Consider the following 6,385-nt stretch of genomic DNA (forward strand, 5'->3'; position numbering starts at 1 on the left):
CCCTAAGAGGCCCCGCTTCTCAGTGTCCCGCGTTAATCGCTGCAAGCATCTCTGGGAGAAAGCCGCCCTTGAGTTCCGCCCGATGCCAGACAGTCCAGTTTCTCCCCGTATGAGTCTGGGTCCCCAGAGACTCACCTGGAACTGGAGTTCAGAGCAGTCCGGGGCTTGTGTTTCCCTTTTGATTGAAAAAGACAACCGCATCCTCAGTTGCCAGCCCTTTCCACGTGCGCCTCCGTACCTCTGCACTTTACTTCCGCACCTCCTCTGAGTCTCAGTGTGCTTTTCTCTTTCCTTCTAGTTGTAGAATTTCCACTCAGCCAGCCTTCCTGTGGTTCTGGATGATGTCCATTTTGTCTTTTATTTGCAGTTTTGAAGTGGTTGTGCGAGGCAGCAATTTCAGGTGTTTACTTATGCCGCCATCTTGGTTTCTCCAAGAACTGCCTTTCATGGCATTTAACTTTATTTAAAATATTCTGAAATAAAAATGTTACAAAGAAAATAGTATTAACTGGCATATTAACAGAGAGGTACTAAACTTAATGAATTGAAATAGTTTGAAATTTTAGTGACAGAATAAAAGCTTCTTACTGTGCCACCATAATAGGACCTGCAAAAAGAAAATTTGTTTCTAGTTGTAGCTTTACCTGACAGCTTAAATTTCTTCATGTGATATGTGAGACTTTAGTACATACAATAATATAGTTGTTCATATGCTAAACTTACTCATACTAAAATTTGGAGCATCAGAATAGTCATAATGTACTGTAGGTCATGTCCATAATGCAGAATAAAGGTCATTTCAACAATTTAATACTATTTTTTGTGCCTTTGAGATTTCAAATAATTGATTTCTATTTAAAAATATCACACATATTACATTAGTGCCTGTTTTTTAATCATTTTAAAATAGTTTATGCTCTTCTAAAACACAAACTGCAAATTAGTAGGGAAGCTATTGACAAATCAGAAAGATAAGTCAAAATCAATTAAAAGCCAAAGCCTTTAACTGGAATCCTACTGGAAAGAATATAAAAACCATGATGAGCTTGAATCCATAATCACATCCCAGAAAAAGAAGGGCATAATGGATTAAAAGGATTTGTTCAAAGAAATGAGGAACATAGTAGCTGAATCAGGACCGTAGCAGTTTAAGGACCAGACAGCCAGGCAGATTGCAAACATCTGTATCACCTATTTGTATATGGCAATAATAATGGTACAAATAAGAAACAGAAGCTGGGTAGTTCCAGTTTCCATGTGTGTCAGTCCACATCATTCTAAAAGGTAAAGAAGACCTTCAAACAGGAAATAAAAAGCATTCCTGTAGGCTGACTTAAGTTTCTCACATTTTTTAAAATCCTCACCCATGGATATGTTTTTATTAATTTTTTTTATAGAGAGGAAGGGAGGAAGTGAACGGGAGAGAGAGAAAGAGAGAAATAGAGATATATATAGAGAGAAACATCGATCAGTTGCCTTCCCTACGTGGCCCAACCGAGGATCAAACCCATGATCTCAAGGCCCCCAGCCATGGCTTTATCACATACTAGAGGCCAGATGCACCAAATTTGTGCAAGTGTAGGCCTTCCTTCCCCCAGCTTCCGGCACCGGCTTCCCTCTGGCACCTGGGACCCAGGCTTCCCTCTGGCTGCCGGCTTCATCCAGAAGGTCTTCTGGAAGGAGTCCAGAGGACGTCTGGTCTAATTAGCATATTATGCTTTTATTATTATAGAGTTTTTGCCATTAAAATAAATAATTGCACTATGCACTTACAGTCTATATCACCAACTATGAGAATGATTCAGTTTACAATTCCCTGAAATTTGCAGTTTTAGATAAAATTTTAATATCAATAAATAATCAAAGAGTGCTGCTTTATATCGCAATCTAAATTCTCATGGTTTGGATAAAAATTCAAATAACTTGCCTGCTCCACAAAAGAAAGCTAGAATGAGTATGAGTAAAAACTACATTCCAGGCTACATTTGTAGCAACTTGAGATTTTTGAGCATTACCTTCTGCCTGAACCCTGCCTACGGATTCTAGGAGGAACTTCAGCCTGTGACTAGAGTTGCAATGGATTCACCAACAAAGCTTAATTCCCCATCCACTGGGTCATTTTCTCAGACATCCGATGAAGAAGATTCAGCTGACACTCAAGCTGTCTCAGAAGCACCAGTAAAGAACCTTAGTATCTTGACTCTCAACCCTCGCACCAAATTCCCTTCCCTTCCACGAAAACAGTCACCCCAACAGCAGGACAGAGAAAAAGAATTAAAGGGGTATGTATTGGGGACAAGTTATGGCCTGGTCTACAGGAGGAGATGTGGAGTGAGGACAATGGCAAGTCTTAAAAGAGACCTCAAAGGATTGTTTCCAATATGGCTGAGGAGAAGGAATGAGGCTATTCAAAACCGCAAGAAGAATAGGAATAAACCAGTATTTCAATGTGGCTGTAGTCATTGCTTATCACATCCAGGTCTTTCTGGTATTGTTAAGAATTATGACATGGAGTCCTTTTAGCATACACCTTATTCTTGTACTCATTTGAGTTGTAACACTTTTTTTTTATTGATTTAAGAAAGGAAGGAAGAGAGAGAGAGTGATAGAAACATCAATGATGAGAGAGAATCATTGATCAACTGCCATTTCTGCACGCCCTCTACGGGGCACTGAGCCTGCAGCCTGGGCATGTGCCCTTGACCAGAATCGAACCCAGGACCCTTCAATCCACAGGCTGACGCTCTATCCACTGAGCCAAACCAGCCAGGGCGAGTTGTAACACTTTTTTGATGTACTATTTCAATTTTCAGTAGCAAATGTGTATATAGGGTATCTTATTAAAATTTGAGGCATATCTGAGACAAGTTTTAAAAAAAAGTCAAACTGTTCCTGTAAAAAAGTACATTGTATGTTACTTCCATTAAATATAACTAAGGATATAGGCAGTTAGTCCTTGAACAATGCAGAGGTTAGGGGCACCGACCCCCGCAGAGTCAAAAATCCACGTATAACTTTTTACTCCCCCAAAACTTAAGTTGGCCCTTGGAAATCACTGGGGATTGGTTTTAGAACTCACCCACAGATAACGAAATCCAGGGATGTTCAAGTCCCAGTATAGATTGGCATAGCTCAATTAATACAGTCAGCCCTGCACATCAACAGACACCCAATGGCAGATTAAAAACAGTATAGGTATTTCGTGAAAAAAATAATCTGTATAGCTTGGCCGGAGTAGCTCAGTGGTTGAGCATTGACCTATGAACCCGGAGGTCATGGTTCAATTCCCAGTCAGGGTACATACCCGGGTTGTGGGCTAGATCCCAGTAGGGGGAGTGCAGGAAATAGCCTATCAATGATCCTCTCTCATCATTGATGTTTCTATCTCTCCCTCTGAAATACATAAAAATACATATTTTTAAAATTTAAAAAAAATCAACATCTAAGTGGACCCACACAATTCAAACTGATATTGCTCAATATGTCTCCATTTTTCATTATCTAAGTCTGCTCATATTAAAGACTATGATTCTATTTTAGATTTAAATATTAGTTTTTATGCCACAATTTTTATATAGTTAAAAAAATAAGAGATGGACACTATGTATTAAATCTTTGTCTCTATCAGATTTACATATTGACACTCTTATTGAACATTGTTATAATTGTGTCAGACAGGATAAGAAATCCTTTTTGTATATGTAGAAAGTTTTTATGGACATAGATGCAAAGCTGTGCCCAAAACGTTAGCACAGATAGGCATCTACCTATTACATTATAAAGATACTTTGACAGGATGTAATTGAAAAATTAATAACTATGCTAGTAATATAGTTATTTGAGGGATTCCAAAAGCCACTTAAGCACAAGTATTTCCTCTCTAGAAAAAATTCCATATTCATTTCTTGAGAAAAGAACCACAATTTAACTACTGTTATTTTATAGTAGTAGCAGTATTAGAAGCAGCAGCAAAGAAATATATAGTAAGTTGGTCTGGTTAAAATGCTTTTTGTTTTAAAAATTTATCTTTATTTTTGAAAGTATTACAGATATCCTACCTTTATTCCCCATTGACCCCTTCCACCCTGCACCCACCCCCCACCCTAAGCCTTCACCACACTATTGTCTGTGTCCATGGGTTGGGTATATATGCATATAAGTTCTTTGGTTAATCATTCCTAGTCAACCCACCCACCCACTCCCCTTCCCTCTGAGATTCTGCAGTCTGTTCTATGCTTCTGTCTCTGGATCTATTTTGTTCATCAGTTTATTTTGTCCATTAGATTCCACATATGAGTGAGATCATGTTGTACTTGTCTTTCTCTATATATTAACTCATTTAATCTTTATAATAATTCCAACCCCATTTTACATTTGAATGAACTGAGGCATAGAAAGGTTCAATGATTTGCCCAAGGGTATAGAACTAGTAAGACAATAAGATGGGATTTGAATCCTGATTATCTGGCTTCAGGTTCCATGCTCTCTCTATAAATATTTTATATAGCCTCTATTAAAAAAGAAAAGTGTATTTTAACTTGTTATGGATACTCTGGCACATATAAAGCAGCAACAGCTGAGAACCAAACAGTCTACATTTCAAAAATGATTCTGGAACTTTATAGTGGGGTGTAGATCTGCTATATGTTTGTTTTTTTTTATCTATGATGAATTTTTAGGCTTCGTGAACATATTTCAATTTCCATATAATTTACTACCTTGGTTCCAGACACATTGCCAATATCAGAGCAGGATAGAAAACTATCTGAAACAAAAAGAGATAACTTGTGTCACATAGACACAATCTCTCACAAAAATAAAACACAAACATGTTTACTTTTCCTCCTTTAGGGACACACTATTCATACACTTGGTATATTTTCTGCAGCCCTTTGAAAAGGAGAAATAGTTGGCACTATGCATTGCCATTGTGCAAATTAGAAAAGTGACCCAATCTCAAGATACCGTGTTGCATCTATTTGAAATGTGTTATAATAAACTGACTTTTTAGAAGAAAACATATTGCTTCTATCTATCAAGACATTCTGCAAAAAACATTCAAGTCAATGGCATGTATTATGTGAATGTCCCTCTTCCTTTATATATGGCACCATAGGGAATGCACAAACTATGAGGCTGGACTCAGTGGCTCTGAACCCACAGCCACTGATCATTCTCTGAAGGTAGAGGCAGCAATCTTACAGGTAGGGTGCAAGAATTCTGTTCTGGGAAATTTCCCCCTGGAACTTTAGCTCCCAGCTATATATATAAAAGCCCAATATGCAAATTGTTCCCACGGGAGTTCGACCAGGAGACTGGGGGTTTGATTGCTCGCTATGACATACACTGACCACCAGGGCACGGCGCGAAATGAAGGAAGGCCTCGGCTGGCAGCCGGCCGCTGGGGAAGGAAGACCCCAGCCGACAGCCGGAAGGCCCTGATGGGCCCTGATCACCAGCCAGGCCTAGGGACTCTACCCATGCATAAATTTCGTGCAGTAGGCCTCTAGTATTTACATAAAGTACACATTCTGCCAGAGTAATTTCTCAGCATTAGTGGTAGTGAGCTGGATTTCAGGAAAATTCTCAAACACCTCCATTAGAATCTCTGTGTTTACTTGAGTCCTGTTGAGCATGTATATCTTCCTCTCATTAGTGGAAACTTCTGCCTAAGGGTGGGCTGAGTTTTCTGGCTTTTCCAATTCATTAGTCCTTCTTGGGGTACACTGACTAGGTTAAAGGGTACGCACAAATGGGTTATATCTATTGTAGAGGATATACACATATTGGGAGTGATACTGTCTGGCATGACCAAGATGTTGGTTGCTTATTGAATGGTAGGAGAAGATAATTACAAGCAAGATCAAGAACCTGGCAAGCCCATAATTGGCAGGATTCTCTATTTTTAAATCACCATGCAGCAGATCAGCAATAGTGTTCAAGGTAGAAACTGTCAACCAGGTCGACTATTTTCAAGAAATTAGGGGAGTGACATAGATCTGTAGAGGTTTTCAAGGAGAAGTGAAGGAGAGTGGTGAAACCTAAAAAAAAAAGCTTCAGTGTAAAAATGTTTTCTTAGGGAGGAGAGAGAGAACAATTTAGAAACGAGGACCAAATGGGGAATTCTTCCATCCTTCAGAATTGTCTGAGGAATACAGGACAGAGAATACTACCTTTTGAGAAAAAGCCACTACATAAGAAGTAGTGGCTTAGGAAGGTAGCCAGGTTTCATTTAGAGAAAAATGGTGAGGAAAATAAGAATTTTCCAGTATTTTTCAAACTTAAATGTACATGCAAATTACCCAGAGATATAGATTCTGAGGTTTTGTCTAGGATTCTGCTTTATTAACAAATTCCCAAGTGATACCAGCACTTGGAGAAGCAA

The sequence above is a fragment of the Myotis brandtii genome, unplaced genomic scaffold (genome assembly GCF_000412655.1).
Source record: "Myotis brandtii unplaced genomic scaffold, ASM41265v1 scaffold548, whole genome shotgun sequence".
NCBI lineage: Eukaryota > Metazoa > Chordata > Mammalia > Chiroptera > Vespertilionidae > Myotis > Myotis brandtii.